Source organism: Triticum urartu, unplaced genomic scaffold (genome assembly GCF_056163025.1).
Source record: "Triticum urartu cultivar PI428250 unplaced genomic scaffold, HENAU_Tu73 scaffold2, whole genome shotgun sequence".
NCBI lineage: Eukaryota > Viridiplantae > Streptophyta > Magnoliopsida > Poales > Poaceae > Triticum > Triticum urartu.
This window is the reverse complement of record NW_028260368.1, coordinates 16,817,497-16,837,204: the sequence shown is the minus strand read 5'-3', so window position 1 is coordinate 16,837,204 and position 19,708 is coordinate 16,817,497. Positions and strand designations below refer to the sequence as shown.

Here is a 19,708-nt window from a genome sequence, read left to right as displayed (position 1 = left end):
CATGCCTGTTCGAAATGTGAATTATAGTATTTTTTCTTGTGGGAATGGAAATGAAAAACACGAGATACTTTTTCTAGAAATATGGACTAATGGAAGTTTAACCCCTAAGGAAGCACTTTATGAGGCTTCTCGTAATTTGATTGATTTATTTCTTCCTTTTCTACACGCGGAGGAAGAGGGCGCTAGTTTCGAAGAAAATAAAAACAGGTTTACTCCACCCCTTTTTACTTTTCAAAAAAGATTAACTAATCTAAAGAAAAACAAAAAAGGAATTCCATTGAATTGTATTTTTATTGATCAATTAGAATTGACTTCTAGAACGTATAATTGTCTAAAAAGGGCCAATATACATACACTATTGGACCTTTTGAGTAAGACTGAAGAAGATCTTCTGAGAATTGACAGTTTTCGTATGGAAGATAGAAAACATATATGGGACACTCTAGAGAAGCATCTCCCAATTGATTTACTTAAGAATAAACTCTCGTTTTAAATCCATTGCAATTTTTTTTCTTCTTCTTTTTCGAGTTAGAATAAAAAGAAAACAATTTAGCATCTTTGGTACAATCTATATTTTCGCGAAATGGATCATAATAAAATGGATTTTAGGTATCTAGGGAAGATTCACTTGGAAGTAACTATTTCCTAGATACCTATGGTACTTCACGGTTGAATGAATCAAAAAATATCTAAAAAAGACCTAAAGTTAATGATTTATCAATGGGTAATGTTGCTCCAATACCTAACCAAAGAGCTACTACAGTACCGATTAAAAAAACGGTCGTAGCTACTGGGCGGCGAAATGGATTTTGGAATTTATTGACATTCTCTAGAAAAGGTACTGTCAATAAGCCTGTTGGCACAGAAACCATTAAAAGAACGCCCAATAACTTATTGGGTACCGTACGGAGTATTTGAAACACGGGAAAGAAGTACCACTCGGGTAATATTTCCAGAGGAGTTGCAAACGGATCTGCCGGTTCACCAATCATTGATGGCTCGAGAACCGCTAAACCTACATTACATGCAATAGTACCTAGAATTACTACTGGAAAAATATATAAAAGATCGTTGGGCCATGCGGGTTCCCCGTAATAATTATGTCCCATCCCTTTAGCTAATTTAGCTCTTAATACAGGATCATTTAAGTCTGGTTTCTTTGTTATTGGGATAGGTGAACTCTTTAGGATCCATCCCCCAAAGGAACCGGACATGAGAATTTATCATCATCCGGCTCGAGCAAGAGTGAAAGAAATAAGACCGCGGAAGATCCTTAATAGAATTAAGGTTTATAATGACTCAATGACTCTAGGCAAGAAAAGCTTTATCAGATTCTCTTTTCCGAAGTTGCACCTACAACTACTCATTGAAAATAATCCTATTCTTATGGGTAAATGCTCAATATCCAAGTGGGCTTACAAATTTGATCATGATCAATTGCTTTGTGGATTGTCTCATGTCTCTTGATTAGTTGGTATTTATCCCCTCAATATCGCAAGTTTCTTACCTCCAAACAAAATATTTACTTGTTACTAATAAAAAATCAAAAAGTTTAGCCTACATTCTTCCTTAGATCCCTTCTTTTACTCCGATAGTATTGCGGATCACAATCGATGCAAAGAAAATGAATGCATTTCCATACTATAATAAAAAGGTAAGTGTAATAAATAGAGAACTGGATCATGTCACATGACTTATTCCATTTCTACTCTATGGGATCTTACGGAGCCTGTTCATGGATGACATGGTTGCGGTATGATCATAGAAGATATTCTCCTCAAGTGAACCAGCCTATCCTTCCTAGGTAGGGGACTTACATGTTGATTGGATGCGGAGACACCTTTGGTTGTGAATTCTAATGTGGCAGATCCAATTCTTTATCTGCATGGCCAAATCAATAATTCAAGTCACACACTCCCATAATCCGCCTTTTTTCTTTCGTAAAATTAACTTCAACTATTTGTATTGTATAAAAATACTTTGGAGTTGAAGAGAAGTATCCAAATGACATGTGTTATTTTACAATAACCCATGCTTGTAGCAATGAAATACCAAAACCTACCCGATATGATATATGATAATTATAATTCTCTATGATATGCCTTCCCTATAAAGGACCCGAAATACCTTGCTTACGTATCATTGGAAAGTGCATTAACATAAATACGGCAGTAAGCAGAGGCAGTACAAAGGTATGTAAACTATAAAAACGAGTCAAAGTGGATTGGCCCACACTAGCACTTCCGCGTAATAACTCCACTAAAGGCGATCCTATTACCGGAATGGCGTCAGGTACACCTGTCACAATTTTGACTGCCCAATAGCCAATTTGATCCCAAGGCAAAGAATAACCAGTTACACCAAATGATGCAGTCAAAACAGCCAAAACCACACCTGTGACCCAAGTTAATTCGCGGGGTTTTTTAAATCCCCCTGTGAGATACACACGAAATACATGCAGGATCATCATTAAAACCATCATACTTGCTGACCATCGATGAACTGATCGGATTAACCAACCAAAGTTGGCCTCGGTCATTATGTATTGAACCGAGGAAAAAGCCTCTGTAACGGTTGGTCGGTAGTAAAAAGTCATAGCAAAACCGGTAGCGACTTGTACTAGAAAACAAGTAAGTGTAATTCCCCCTAAACAATAAAATATGTTGACATGGGGAGGAACATATTTACTAGTTATATCATCTGCAATTGCCTGAATCTCAAGACGTTCCTCAAACCAATCATATACTTTATTGAGATAGGTAACTAACCCGAGTCCCCCTCTAAGAGCCGTATATGAAAATTTCATCTCGTACGGCTCAAGCAGAAACACAAAAATTTTCAACGAATATTAGAAAAAAGGTTCAAAACTTCATCAGCCACTGAATTGGGTCGATTTGCCTTGAAGATATCAAATAAGAAAAATCCGGAATATCTTCTTTGTGATGATAATGCCAAAAAATCTCAAGTTGGCGCGTCTTTCTTTCTTCCTTTCCCTTATGTTGGTCATTAGAGGCTTCTTGACTTTTCTCTTCCCTATAAAGGATTTGTTTTTTTATGCGTAATATAGAAATTATCTTGTTGAGATCCTATGAATCAGTTCAATTAAAACCTTAGATTCATACTAGAGCCACGATGATTTAGTCTCAAGCTAAACAAAAGGCAAGGGTTCTTCGAATAAGAACCGCTTGATAATCATTTATTGAATCAGTGTAATGACTCGACAAAATCGAGAGAAAAAAAGTTGTCTTTTGGGCAAACAAAATTGGAAGGAAGAAAATTTCTTTTTTATTTTTATTTAAGAACTACTTGAATTTTTCAGTCTGGTTGCGAGGTCTTAATAGTGAGTATGAATCATAGTTCCATTTTTTTTTGATCCACTCTATCTATTTCGTGTTCCAGATACTAGAATAAATAATATCTGACGAATTAGAATCATCTTGATAGAGATAACAGGCCCTTTCTATGTATTATCAATAGGATCAATTCTAACAAGTCACACACTCATATTCCAGAGATACCGAAACAAAAAAATTCCGCGGTCGAACTACCATAATATCTAGAAATGTAGATCTTAAACTAGAAAGGCTTTTTTGGATGGAAAAACTCTGACTTCCTAGTTTTAGTTAGTAGAAACCTAATTGGTTAAAATTCCGTCCAGTAAAACGGAAGAATTATAAATTTCTAAAATGATAGATAGGAATATAGCGAATAAAGCCATTGCGATCCCCATAAAAGGAGTAGTCCCCCAACCCGGGGCGACTTTCCCATATTCCGAATTCAAGGGTTTCAGTAAACTACCTGCACCAGTTCGTTTTGGCCTAGGTTTAGAACTATCTTCAACGGTTTGTGTAGCCATAAATTCTATTTAATCATTGGTGTTGACTTTGTATACTATTCCGTTGTAGTTGTAAATACACGATCTTTTCGTAGATCCATTGTAATCTTGAAATTCTATAAAAATGGAAACAGCAACTTTAGTCGCCATCTCCATATCTGGTTTACTTGTAAGCTTTACTGGGTATGCCTTATATACCGCGTTTGGGCAACCCTCTCAACAATTAAGAGATCCATTCGAAGAACACGGAGACTAATTTAAGTAAGAAGTCTCCCAGATAGGGGGACTTCTTACTTAAATGAAATTATTTTATTCTTTTAGTTGGAGTTGGTGGAACCTTAGGTGGTTCTCGGAAGAAGATAGCGAAAAAAATTATCCCTAAAGTCGAAACTAAAAGGAACGTATAAACCAATGCTTCCATAGATTCGATCCTGGTTTATTTACAATTATAACTTCCACACCTATTCATTTGTCATTTGGGATAATTTCCCATATAAAGAAAGAAAAAGAGTCAAAGAAAGGATGGGAGATGTTTCCCATGTCAAATCAAAAAAGAGAGGTGAAAGATACTATAACAATGTGTATCAAACTGCCTGTTTCCTTGTAGTTGGATCTCCCACTTTTTGGAATGTTCCAAATTCCACTTGAGCATCCAAATCTGGATCAATACCAGCAAAAACATCTCGGAACAATGTTCTAGCGCCATGCCAAATGTGTCCGAAAAAGAAGAGCAAAGCAAAGGTAGCATGACCAAAAGTGAACCAACCCCTTGGACTGCTGCGAAAAACACCATCAGATTTCAAAGTAGCCCGGTCTAATTCAAAAATTTCCCCTAATTGAGAACGCCTCGCATATTTTTTTACAGTAGCAGGATCAGAATAACTTACTCCATTAAGTTCGCCACCATAGAACTCCACCGTTACACCTACTTGTTCAACACTATATTTGGATTCTGCTCTTCTAAAAGGAACGTCTGCTCTAACAATTCCCTCCTCATCTACCAAAACAACCGGAAATGTTTCAAAAAAAGTAGGCATACGGCGTACAAAAAGCTCACGTCCTTCTTTATCTCTAAAGACGGGATGTCCTAACCATCCAACAGCTATTCCATCCCCATTGTCCATTGAGCCTGCTCTGAATAATCCCCCTTTTGCCGGATTATTACCAATATAATCATAAAAGGCTAATTTTTCGGGAATTTTAGACCAAGCTTCTGATAAACTAAGATTTTCGGCTAAACCATTGCTAACTCTTCGATATATTTCTTGCTGAAAGTATCCCTGATCCCACTGATAACGAGTAGGCCCAAATAATTCGATTGGGGTCGTTGCTGACCCATACCACATAGTTCCAGCAACTACGAAAGCTGCAAAAAAAACAGCAGCGATACTACTGGAAAGTACAGTTTCAATATTGCCCATACGTAATCCTTTATATAGACGTTGAGGCGGACGGACACTAAGATGGAATAAGCCCGCTAATATACCCAATGTACCCGCAGCAATATGATGAGAAGCTATTCCCCCCGGAACAAAAGGATCAAAACCTTCTGCACCCCACGCTGGATTTACAGCTTGTACTTTTCCAGTTAGTCCATAAGGATCGGATACCCATATCCCAGGACCATACAAACCCGTTACATGAAATGCCCCAAAGCCAAAGCAAGCCACCCCTGCAAGAAATAAATGAATTCCAAAGATCTTGGGCAAATCCAAAGAGGGTTTTCCCGTCCGCTCATCAGAGAATATTTCTAGGTCCCAATATACCCAATGCCAGATCGCTGCCAAGAAACACAAGCCAGAAAACACAATATGCGTACCTGCCACACCTTCATAACTCCAAATACCCGGATTTGTTACAGTTCCTCCTGAAATACTCCAACCACCCCACGAATCCGTTATTCCTAAACGAGTCATGAAGGGAATTACGAACATACCTTGTCTCCACATTGGATCCAGAACAGGATCAGAGGGATCAAAAACTGCTAATTCGTATAAAGCCATTGAGCCAGCCCAACCAGAAACTAGAGCTGTGTGCATTATATGCACCGCAAGCAATCGACCCGGATCATTCAATACGACAGTATGAACACGATACCAAGGCAAACCCATGGAAATACCCCTTTAGCAAAGAAAAATAGACACGATGTCGCTTTATTTTATCGCATTGAAAAAGACTATCCATATCCTATGTACCTAACCCTTCTAGGGGATTCTGTGTCAGAAAGCGCGAATATTTATTTCATTCCATTAAAAATAAGAAGCCAATTCTGTTCATAAGAAGAAAGAGAAGCAGATCTATTCTATACTCGATAAGTGCCAATATGCAATGGGTAACTTGGCCAATTTGGAAAAAACGAAGAATAGATCGCTACCCCTCTTTGTTTAGCATTCAAATCACCCATTCCCTTTTCTTTATTCAATCTGTCTTACATTCCTTATATGTATAACCTTTCAATCTACGTATTAATAGAATCTATAATATTCATATAGAATAAGAATAAAAATTAAGACAATAAACTGCGGATTCTTTCTTTCTGTTCCATTCTTACGTTTCCATATTAAAGTGTGGTTTTCTTACTTAAATTTAATAATATTAATGCTAATATGCCCATTGGTGTTCCAAAAGTACCTTACCGGATTCCTGGAGATGAAGAAGCGACTTGGGTTGACTTATACTATGTTATGTATCGAGAAAGGACACTTTTTTTAGGTCAAGAGATTCGTTGCGAGATCACGAATCATATTACAGGTCTCATGGTATATCTGAGTATAGAAGATGGAATTAGTGATATTTTTTTGTTTATAAACTCCCCAGGCGGGTGGCTAATCTCAGGAATGGCTATTTTTGATACGATGCAAACGGTGACACCAGATATATATACAATATGCCTCGGAATAGCCGCCTCCATGGCGTCCTTCATTCTGCTTGGAGGAGAACCCACCAAGCGTATAGCATTCCCTCACGCGAGGATTATGCTTCACCAACCTGCTAGTGCTTATTATCGGGCAAGGACACCAGAATTTTTACTAGAAGTAGAAGAGTTACACAAAGTTCGCGAAATGATCACAAGGGTTTATGCAGTAAGAACAGGCAAGCCTTTTTGGGTTGTATCCGAAGACATGGAAAGGGATGTTTTTATGTCAGCAGACGAAGCCAAAGCTTATGGACTTGTCGATATTGTAGGGGATGAAATGATTGACAAGCACTGCGATACTGATCCAGTGTGGTTTCCAGAAATGTTTAAGGATTGGTAGTGTCCGGATTTCTTGTAAAGTTATTTCACAGCTAAATTCGTGTTTTCCTCGATTTAATAGAAAATAGAAAGACTTCATGATGAGCAATCATCAGGTTAAGATGGATCTAAACCAATCCATTTTTTTCTATATACATACAACATGCCGACGGTTAAACAACTTATTAGAAACGCAAGACAGCCAATACGAAATGCTCGAAAAACGGCCGCGCTTAAAGGATGCCCTCAGCGTCGAGGAACATGTGCTAGGGTGTATGTGCGACTCGTTCAGATCATGACTTCAAACAAATATAAAAAAAATTGAAGTATCCATGATTAGTACCAATGAATAGGATATAGCTTCTCTATCCTAGATTTCTATGGTATATGGAATTTATGGTTTCCTTTGGTGCAAATCCAATTATCTAAATTGGAAATAAGAAGCAATTCTCCCATTGGTAGCAAATGGTTATCCATTAAGCGGAGGAAATAGTAATAAAAAGAAAAAGGCTTATGCTCCTTTATCTTAAAAGAACGGACTAACAGGGTCAGCTACTTAGCCAACTTTCATAATTAAATACCGTCACTGTATGGATAACTCTTATTGTGAAAAGAGCTATTTACTCTATAATGGATAGGTAGAGCCAAAGAATGTGGACTATACAAGTTCGCAATACCTTTTGATGAAAGAAAGGGCTCCGGTGTATAGAGAGGGCCTCACCGTTTAAAAGGGAACCATAGAAACGATGGAACCCACTATTTTTTTTAGTATTATTAGAATGAATTTGTTATTTCGTATAGAAATAACTGAACGGAGTGGAATAAAAAATCGTGGTTGGGAAGGTTACTATAGCAAAAGCCATTGGAATTAATATTTTATATATCGGAATAATTAGTTTTGTTATTAATGAGAAAAAGGGTGGCTAAAAGAAGAGAAATCATTAGTTATTCATTAAGGTTAATTTGATTCAATGACCAGAGTTCCGCGAGGATATATAGCCCGGAGACGACGAACAAAAATGCGTTCATTTGCCTCAAACTTTAGAGGGGCTCATTTAAGACTTAATCGAATGATTACCCAACAGGTAAAAAGAGCTTTTGTTTCCTCTCATCGAGATAGAGGTAGGCAAAAGAGGGATTTTCGTCGTTTGTGGATCACTCGGATAAACGCAGCAACGCGGGTATATAAAGTATTCGATAGTTATAGTAAATTAATACACAACCTGTACAAGAAGAAATTGATTCTTAATCGTAAAATGCTTGCACAAGTAGCTGTATCAAATCCAAATAATCTTTACACGATTTCCAATAAAATAAAGATCATCAATTAAAGGTATAAATAAAGTAATATACTGGAATAATAAAAGATGAATTCCCGGAGAGGGAACTCCGGGAAGATACAATAAATTAAGATTAAGTGGTAGGAATCAACGAGCTGGATTACTTTCTTTATAATATATATAGGTCTGGCCCTTTCGAATTCGAATAAAACATCAACAATCGGAACTTAAGTTCCGGTTGTTGTTTCTTAAATTTTGGTTGTTGTTTCTTAAGTTTCGATTGGAATTGTACTTTTGCGTTAATTGAGGAATATGTCTATTTTTTCTGGGTCTAGAACCTGTAATTATTGAAATTGACTGGGCTTGAAATTGCTTTTCGTTCTCATAGTTACGAAACGGTAAGAAAGATAAAATACGAGCCTGTTTTATAGCAAGAGTAATTAATCGTTGTTGTTTCAAGGTTAATCTATTTATTCGTCTCGATAATATTTTTCCTTGTTCACTAATAAATCTATTAATTAAACTCATGTTTCTATAATCAATTCGATCTCCCGGGCCAATCCGGGGACGCCTACGAAAAGGTTGTTTAGATTTACGAAAAGGTTGCTTGAATTTACGAAAAGTTTGCTTGGATTTACGAAAGGGTTGCTTGGATTTATTAAAAGTTTGCTTGGATTTACTAAAGGGTTGCTTAGATTTAAGAAAAGGTTGTTTAGATGTATACATGATTTATTCCTTATTTAAAATTTGAAAATTTGAAAATTCACTTCTTTATTTTATTAATTTAGGATCCAGAAGAAGTAGTTTTTCTTTGATCCATATCTTATTTGATTCATATTATAGTATATGAATACCCTCTATACATATGAAATAATATCTACCGGAAATCAGATGAGTTGATTTGTATTTTGTATTCTATACTATGTTTTCTTTATATATTAAATATGAAGTTCTTACTCTTTCTGTTGTTTGGAAAGATCAAACACACGATGTTCCTATTTCTTTATTTCGTGATGAGTCGTATGCTTGCGACAATAACGACAAAATTTTTTGAATTCTAATTGTCCGGGTGTATTGTGGCGATTCTTTGAGTACTATATCTAGAAATCCCCGTCGATTCCTCATTGGCACCTTTTCGAACACAACTGATGCATTCCAAAATAACTCTGATTCTAACATCTTTTCCCTTGGCCATGAACCTCCTTTTCTTTTTGGATTGACTTAACTTAATTCTTCTACTTATTCTTTTATTCTTCTATTTTGAATCCGAAGAAGAAGAATAAAATTCATTAGAATAATTTTTTTTTATTCTTTAATTAAGTAATAAAAAATAGAGAAATAATTAAAGAATACAATCCTTGTCGAATTAGCAAAGATTTTGGTTCGAAATCCTTTCATTTAATTAGCCAGCCCCGCCTTTTCTATGCTCTGATTTCTGAGGCCTTATTTAGCTTGGGTACCCCTTTAAATTGAATTTCTATTTTCAAAAATGGGGTTTACCAAATTTTTAATGACTCTGAGGTTCAACCCAATCCATCTTTTCTTTCTTTTTCCTTCCGATACTAAAAAAAGATTGAAAAGGATCAAATTTTGTCATATCACGAAGAAATCTATCCCTCCCATAGCAATAACTAGAATTAAAAAAAAGGGAATGACAAAGCATCTGGGAATAAACGATTAATTTCTATCAATAAACCTGCTAAAGCACCAAACCATAGAGTACTTAGCACGGGTGCTACAGAGAGATATGTTTTTATATCCCGCATTGAAAATCCTCCTTCCTTGTTGGAATACATATATGATCATAAACTCTTGCCCAAGATTGTTATGCTATATATAAAATGAACCATATCGACGAAATTTTCCTATCCCTAAAAAAGAAAAAGATGACCCCTTCTTCCTATATATTACCAAGGAAAAGTAATCCTTCTTTTATAGGCGAAATTATATTGGATTTTATATGTATATAATTCCTTAATTATATGAGACCAAAAAGAAGAAATGACACGAGGGTTCTATATATAGATAGAGAAAGAAAGAAGAAGAAAATTATGATGTGGAAAAGAAGACAGGAATTGTGTACAATGGCATTGTACAACAATTTAATTTGGAAAAGGGATGTAGCGCAGCTTGGTAGCGCGTTTGTTTTGGGTACAAAATGTCACAGGTTCAAATCCTGTCATCCCTACCTATTACTTCTTTCTTCTTTATAGGCAGTAGCGACGAGATCAATTAAAGTAAAGTGGGTATAACTTGAATTTGTGGAGACTATACGTACGTGAGATACATTAGGAATAGAAAAAGATTTTCTTTTGAATGAATGAAAGCGCTCTTAGTTCAGTTCGGTAGAACGCGGGTCTCCAAAACCCGATGTCGTAGGTTCAAATCCTACAGAGCGTGATTCCATCTATTTTATGTCGAAGCAGAGTAAAATAACTTAACAAAATTGAATTGTAACTCCAATTTCAATTTGACCTCCTCTCTGGTCTGGAGGAGGTCAATCAAAAAAAAAAAATGACTCAATCAAAGATCCAACTGATCCCCACGCCTGTATTGCAAATACGCAGTCACGAATAATCCCGCTAAAGTAATAGGAATTAGGCCTAAGACGATTCCAAATAGAAAAACTTCAATCATTTCGATTTGTTCGAGGGGATAAAAAAAGAGGTACGATCTATCCCTAAATAGTACTCTAAATTATCCACGAATCTCAATGACCAAGAAAAGAATTCCTAATTAGTCTGGAAAAGAGTCGTAGAATGCCAGGAATCCCAAAGAAAGATTTTTCTTTTCTGAATTATAATTATTCAGTCAATTCAAATAAGGCGTATCTTGTTCAAGCCAATAAATAGAGCTGGGGTTATAGTTAAAGCAGCCAGTAGAAAACCAAAATAACTAGTTAAAGTAAGCATGAAAGAGTTAAATTCCATTTATTTTTTTTTACTACACTACATATGTTGGTAAAGCATTTACCTAAGTTATGGAAAATTCATAATTCATCAGTTATTTTAGATAATACTAAAAAACAAGATAGAGTAAGATACAGAAGTGTAAAAGAAAGTGGATTCATCAGATGATACATGAGTCCCTAATTCCGAATCAAGAGATTTGTTGTGGAATTTGTCAATTGAGTAAAGTAATAATATTAAGAACTAGATCATCTAACCCCATTGAATGAAAAAAAGAAATTCAATTTTCAGGGAAATTTTTGAATAAGAGATAAATAAACAATTGAATTTGAAAAAAAAAACTTCTTTCTATTTTGGATAATTTCTTTTTCAATAGGACCCTCTTTTTGGAGTGAACGATCGAATATTCCCCTATTCCTTCTTATTTTAACTGATTGTATTCCATATGGAATAAGAGGAGAACAAAAGCATTCCACGACCTGCCAAGGGGCTGTTAAAAAAAAAAAAAAAGAAAGCTCTTCCTTGAATTTACTTTATTTTTATTCCTTTTTCGAACTCCAACCAAAGTAGATTCGAAGACGAGTCACTTCAATTATCCTTTTAAGTTCTATTCTATCTTCTGTCTTTCCCTATTTCATCTCGTAAAGTTCCGCGCTCGCAGTTTGGTCAAGAAAGTTAGACCTAATCCAACAAACAATACAAGGATGAATTACGAATTATGAAAGGATAGATTTCACATATACTTGTCCTTGTATTGTGTCAGTATGAGAATATCCTTCCTAAATTATTTATCCAAACCTATTGATCATTAACTTAGATTTTCCCAAGATTTTGGCTGCTATTCCGAATTACTCTATTATTCCGAAGCCAATGAAAAGTAAGTAGAACCTACAAAAATGGGGTTTTCTATTGATGCCTTGAATAACATATAGCTTACCTATAGACAAAAAAAAAATAAAAAAGTAATTATGTTTCGGAACCAGGCAAAACCAGATTGCTGTGCCATAGGAAGGATAGCTATACTAATTCGGTATACTCAAAATACACCTTTGGTACAAAATTGACAATCTCACAAGGATGAAATATCAGTAATTTTCTATTTACTGGTCGATCCCATCTTTTACGGAATCAATTCCTTTTTTGAATGTACAAAAATTTTGGGAGTTCAGCATGTCTGGAAGCACGGGAGAACGTTCTTTTGCTGATATTATTACCAGTATTCGATACTGGGTTATTCATAGCATTACTATACCTTCCCTATTCATTGCGGGTTGGTTATTTGTCAGTACGGGTTTAGCTTATGACGTGTTTGGAAGTCCTAGGCCAAACGAGTATTTCACGGAAAGCCGACAAGGAATTCCGTTAATAACCGACCGTTTTGATTCTTTAGAACAACTCGATGAATTTAGTAGATCCTTTTAGGAGGCCCTCAATGACCATAGATCGAACCTATCCTATTTTTACAGTGCGATGGCTGGCTATTCACGGACTAGCTGTACCTACTGTTTTTTTCTTGGGATCAATATCAGCAATGCAGTTCATCCAACGATAAAACAAATTCCAACTATAGAACTATGACACAATCAAACCCGAATGAACAAAATGTTGAATTGAATCGTACCAGTCTATACTGGGGTTTATTACTCATTTTTGTACTTGCTGTTTTATTTTCCAATTACTTCTTCAATTGAGAGAAAGAAAGAGACTAATAAGAATTCTCTTATCCCATTTGGAAGGATACCATCCTTATAACTACCCATGACTGTTTTTGTCTCTAGCATGACCAATTGATAAAATGTGGAGGAAAGTAGGGGAAATGGCCGATACTACTGGAAGAATTCCTCTTTGGCTGATAGGTACTGTAGCTGGTATTGCTGTGATTGGTTTAGTAGGTGTTTTCTTTTATGGTTCATATTCTGGATTGGGTTCATCTCTATAGTAATCGGAGGGACCAGATTGTAAACATGAAAAAGTAGGAGCTTAGCGGGTCCTTACCCCCCTTTATCTGATTAGAGCGGAAAGGACCCGCGGAATTTTTATTTTACTCTTATAACGCGAATTGAATCTATTCGATTCACTCTTATGAAGCAACAAGAAAAAGAGATCACTCGAGGATCCAATATCTTATTCCACGAAGGAAGTATCCTGAAAATCCTTGATTTAGTTTCGAGTAATAAACTAATAAAACCTTAATCAAAACTATTCAACTAGCCTAAAAATAAAAAAACCTTCAATGGAAGAGTTTACTTTTTTTTTGCAAAATTTCTGTAAATTTGAAGTTGAACTTAATTAAACAAGCCAAGCAATTTGCTCACAATCACAAGAAATTTTTCCCCCGCCATATTTTCTTCCCCTCTGTTTGTCCACTACCTCGGCTAAACCTAAGCAAAAGAAAAAGAGGTCCAAGAGACAGACCCGAATAAAGAAGAAATAGTAATCTTTGACGAATTAGGAAGAAAAAGGATTCTTATTTTGATACAAGAAGAATCGGCACAAGAAAAAGGCTTTTTCTTGTGCCGAATAGACGATTAAGAAGACCTGCAATCCCTCCGAAAAAGAAGAAATTTTAATTTGATTGTTCTCGCCTTTGCCTTGGATTCTCTTCTTTTGCATGGGATATAAATAAGGAATTCCAGACATCTCATAAACAAAAAGCAGTCTAAACAAAAAAAGGATTTCCAAAATAGATCATAGATAATTCTAGCAATTGCCAATAAATCGAGGCTTTTTACCAACTTGATGGTAAGAAATCCCGGGACCTAGAAATTCATTTCGTACAATTGAACCTTTTCAAACTGTTTCTTTTTGAGAACCAAAAAAACTTGTGCCAAAATAACGGATGCGAAGAAGAACAAAAGGCCTTGGACACGTAATGGATCCTGAAGCACGATTTCTGCGTCCCCCTGACCAAAACCTCCCACATTAGGATTGCTTGTTAATGGTTGATCAAGCTTGATGGATTCCCCCTCTGAAACAAGAAGTTCTGGTCCGGGAGGTATAATATCAATCACTTGGCGTCCATCTGATGCATCAACTATGGATATTTCATACCCCCCCTTTTCTTTACGTAGTATTTTTCTTACTATACCTGTTGACGTAGCATTATAGACTGTATTGTTACTCTTGCTACCATCAGGATAGATCTGTCCTCTTCCTCGGTTTCCCCCTACATATATGGGATATTTTAAGAAATGAGCATCTTTCTTCGTAGCAGGATCAGGGGAAAGAATGGGAAAGACAATTTCACTATATTTCTTACCGGGAACAGGGCCTATCACAAGAATGTTTTTTTTATCGGGACGATAACTCTGAAAAGCAAGATTTCCTATCTTTTCTTTTAACTCAGGGGAAATACGATCGGGCGGCGCTAATTCGAATCCCTCGGGCAAAATAAGAACAGCACCTACATTCAACCCTCCCTTTTTTCCATTAGCAAGAACTTGTTTCAATTGCATATCATAAGGAATTCGAAGAACTGCTTCAAATACAGTATCGGGAAGCACAGCTTGGGGAACTTCAATATCGACGGGCTTGCTAGCTAAATGGCAATTGGCACATACAATTCGTCCAGTTGCTTCTCGTGGGTTTTCATAACCCTGCTGCGCAAAAATGGGATATGCATTTGAAATAGATGTCCGAGTTATTACGTATATCATGATCGATACAGAAATCGATCGAGTTATCTGTTCCTTTACCCAAGAAAAAGTATTTCTATTTTCCATGTCCAATCGCAGATCCCAGAATTTCTACAATAAATTAGATAGGTAGCTAAGCTAATCTAGTTCCCTATACACGAATCTGTTGTCATTCTACTGCAACAGTTGTACTGCAATGATGAATACCTTAAAGTAGGTATAAATAGAAAGAATTTTGCTAAAATGGAAAAGGGCTTTCTTTCTAAAAAAAGATGCTTGCTAATTTGATTAATATTAATATCGGGAGATCAAATGAATTTATGCTTCACTAATTGAATGATAAATGACTACAAGCGAAGGAGATAGACGATTTAAACAAAAAAAGACCCAAAATTTCAAACATGTATCTAGAATTACTGGAAAACTACAAACAAAAATAGTGAAAATAAGCTCGTTAGGAGCCCATCCAAAATCGTTGTAGACCCAACGAATTACTAGTTCCCAACCACGGGTGGAGTGAAATCCAACAAAAAAATCAGTAACTAAAACAATATTAGAAAAAAGCTTTTATTGAGTCATTTAAATTATAGAAGAATTCCTGAACCCAAGAATTCAAAATGACAAGTTCCTCTTTACCCAGAAAAAAAGAACCACTTAGAATAGCCAAACAGATTATATTTGTCGAGAAATGCAAAATGGTATGGAGATGATCCTCATTATTTATTTTGACCCATTGTATTATTTCCTTGTGTATTCCTGTAGGAGGTTTTTGTACATGTGTCTTTAGTTTCCCTTTTATCATCTCGTCCAAGAGAGAAAGTTCTTCTAATTCTATGAATCTTTCTAGAATCCTTTTCTCTTGAATATCAGTTAAGAGAGTTTCGGATTGCCTGGTATTCCACCAATTCTTAATCCAAAGTTCCAGACATTTGTTAAATGAGGAAGAGACCCCCCAAGGCAAAAGTACGATAAATACAAGATATAGTAAAGAAGGCAATGCTTTCTTTTTTTTCATTTTTGATCTGTAAATGGAGTTGTTAATGAATATGCTTCATTCGCTGACTCTATTCCATTCCCTGACTCTATATGATGATATTTCTATTTCATGATATTTCTATTTCTTTGAAGCAAAAACTCTATAGGTTTGATACCCTGTATCTATTCTTCTTTTTTGTATATTAGTTATTAGTGGAATTTCAGTGCATTGGGTTCTTTCTTAGATCTAGATGGAATGAAATAGTGAAATAGAATAAAAAAAAAGCCCTTTCGGATGAAAAAGGAAGAATAGTATGCGATATATCTAACTTGGATAAAAAAAAATTAAAAGCAAATTTCTCTTATCCTCGTTTGTTCCTTCCTTTAGATAAATACTTAAAAATCCCCTTACAATAACAAATCCAATTTAGAAGGGACTTCCTCCCTGTGTTGAGAAAACTTTTCTTCTTCCAATTCTTCTTTTCTTCATTCAACTCAGTTCAAAAAAGATACCTCAAAATACTTCAATTGGTACGCGCAAGAAATAGGCCAATTCGGCAGCTTTTTGTTCAATTTCTCGTGGAGTAAAAAATTTATCATCAGTACGAGTCAAGGGAATGATCCCCTGGCCCCGGATTTCCATATAAAGAATACGACGAGGATAAAGACCCTCTTTAACCTGAATTCTAATTGATTGGATATCCCGCATAAGGAATCGAAGGAAGACGCGACGTTTTATTCCAGGGAATCCCCAACGAAAAATGCACACTATTCCCTCTTTTCTATCGAATCGGTCATAACCACTACCTACATTCCACAAAATAGTACACCACAAGTAGGAGCTAATGAATAGGCCTGCGATTCCGTAGAAAGACATCACGACCCCCTGCGGAAAAAAAAGAATTTCTTGAGATGGAAGTATAGATATAATATTCTTACCAAGATAACTGGAAATCCCAACCGATAAGAATCCTAGTGAACCTAGAAAAAGAATACAGGCCCAGAAAAAATTACCCCTTTTTCGAGAACCTTTTAGAAGTTCTACCCATATGTGTTCTGATCGCCAATTCATATTAGATATACTAAATCCAGCAGCGGTCGATTGAAATTGAGAGAATAAGCTAAATAATTTTGACTTTACTTTTTTTGATTCTGAAATCGCCTTCAGCAACTAGTACTCCTGTGAAATAATAGGTTAGATACATTGACTTTCTATTCAAAAAATATTCGTTGATTCAATTAAAATAAATAAAATAAAACTCGCTATACCTGGCTCTGCATATTCATGCATTTATGCTCGTAGCCTATATCCGCATCCATAACCGTTTTTCATTTGTGTGTAGAAAGTGTGTGTAGAAAAAGCCACATACCCTACCATATTATATTACTTACACTAAAAAATACTAGACAATCTTATTTTTTTGCACATAAAGAAATAAAGAAGTCATTGCAATTGCCGGAAATACTAAGCCTACTAAAGGCACGAAAATAGAAGGTAAGTTTAAATCCGTCATGGAATAGGTGTCTCAATTCAAATTTACTATTTCTATCTAGTCGAAAAATATCTTAAGATTCTTATGATATAATTAAGTATATCTATTATAAGGAATATTGACTATTGTATTGTATTTTTTATTTTTAGTTTGAAAAATATTCTGTAAAAAAAATGAAAGGATAATAAGAAAATTCCAAAAAAGGAGAACTAATTAAAAAGATTTTATTTTGATTTTCCCATCCTCATGGCCTTTCTATCTTTCTAATCTAATTTGAAATTGGATTCAAAAGAAAGCGGTTAGAATTTACTTCCTGCATACATACTTCTCTAGAAGCGCATACAATAATGCGTGGTAAAGGCGGAAAAATAGTATATTCAATCAAAATCAAAGGGCAAATTATCTTACCTACTATAGATCCCCTACTACCCTCTTAGACTTTAAAAGGCGATATACCACCCAAAGAAAGGGTATGAAAATGCCGGGTGGAGTTAGCTTTTCGACGAAGACCTGTCCCGTGCAGCGAAGCCCTGTTAGTAAGACCCCCCGCAATAATGGATTATAGAAGAATATTATTCCAAATACTCCTCTGGACGCATATAGTAGCATTGCGATTCCGAATCTTTTTTATTTATGAATATGAACAGAAAAAATTCATTGTATCGTTGGGTCGGAGCGGAGGTTTGGTCCAGAAAAATTAGAAACAAAACGTCTACTCTACCGCATTGAAGTCTATAGCGCTGTATTTCCACGAAAGTATAATTCTTACCATCAGGATACGATCCTTTCTTTTGAACTAAACGTCTCTACGATGGGTCCAGGTTCTATGTCCAATCCCAAATCAAGGATTTCTCGCTCTTGATCGGAGTCATAAACTAAAAAAAAACTACCTTTTTATCCTTTTTCTCAAGGTTATAGAAAACTTCCTTATCTAGTTCTAGCATTTTGAAAAAAAAAAAATGCTTCTTTTTTTACACACAGTTCGAGTCACTTGTTGACTCACGATTACGCCTGTTAAAAGTTTCAAACGTCCTCTTTTTTGAAATTGAAAGAGAGTCCTATAAAAAGGTCTAACTTCCAAACTATGTCTTTTTTCATTCATTCTCCTTTAGTTTTTTTCTCTATCTAGAAGTGGAATAGAATAACCCGGTTGAAGGGTAATGATCATACGTCTGTAATGCATTGTATGGCCCAGAATAGGTCCTATTCTTCTACCTTTTCCAGGTAGTCGATGGCTATTCACAGCTACCACCTTAACACCAAAGAAGAGTTCGACCCAATGCTTTATTTCTGTCTTAGTGAATCCCGATTCGACATTAAAAGTATATTGATTCTTTCCCAATAAACGAAGACTTTTTTCTGTAAATACTGCGTATTTGATTCCATTATCATTATCATATGATAATACTATATTTTATTATTTTATTATTTTATTTGTATTTCTTTATTGTATTATACCTTAATATATATATTCTAGATATATAGAATAGACGAATCTCAATTTGTCAAGTCTCATGATCATATCATGATCTATTTTTATTCGGCTCAATCTTTTTTTTCTAAAAAAGATTGAGCCGAGTTTAATTGCAATCAATTAGAAGAATAAAGAAGAATTACTGCATTTCATAACTGATTTTTTTCTCTTTTTATTTCGTTTCTTTTTTATTTATACCTTCTTTATCTTTAGTTTTATCTAGTTAATCAATAGTATCTACCGGCTCGAACTCGAATTTGATCGCCTTCCATACTTCACAAGCTGCGGCTAGTTCAGGACTCCATTTGCAAGCTGCTCGGATAATTTCATTACCTTCGCGAGCAAGATCGCGCCCTTCGTTACGAGCTTGTACACAGGCTTCTAAAGCCACTCGATTAGCTGCTGCACCAGGTGCATTTCCCCAAGGATGTCCTAAAGTTCCTCCACCAAATTGTAATACAGAATCGTCCCCAAAGATTTCGGTCAGAGCTGGCATATGCCAAACATGAATACCACCTGAAGCTACCGGTATAACACCTGGCATGGATACCCAGTCCTGAGTGAAAAAGATACCGCGAGCACGATCTTTTTCAATAAAATCATCGCGCAATAAATCAACAAAACCTAAAGTCATTTCGCGTTCCCCTTCTAACTTACCTACTACTGTACCGGAGTGGATATGATCTCCCCCAGACATACGCAATGCTTTAGCTAATACACGGAAATGCATACCATGATTTTTCTGTCTATCAATAACTGCATGCATTGCACGGTGAATGTGAAGAAGTAGGCCATTGTCGCGGCAATAATGAGCCAAAGTAGTATTTGCGGTGAATCCCCCAGTTAAGTAGTCATGCATTACAATAGGAACC

The 19,708-nt window shown here is 35.7% G+C and overlaps 2 non-coding genes across 2 annotated transcripts; both read left to right on the top strand.

Moving 5' to 3' along the window:
• The first annotated feature begins 10,464 nt into the window (after nt 1–10,464).
• On the top strand, nt 10,465–10,538 carry TRNAP-UGG (transfer RNA proline (anticodon UGG)). The gene has a single exon. It is a non-coding gene; the product is annotated as a tRNA-Pro (tRNA).
• Nucleotides 10,539–10,676: 138 nt separating this feature from the next.
• Nucleotides 10,677–10,750, top strand: TRNAW-CCA (transfer RNA tryptophan (anticodon CCA)). The gene has a single exon. It is a non-coding gene; the product is annotated as a tRNA-Trp (tRNA).
• Nucleotides 10,751–19,708: the final 8,958 nt, after the last annotated feature.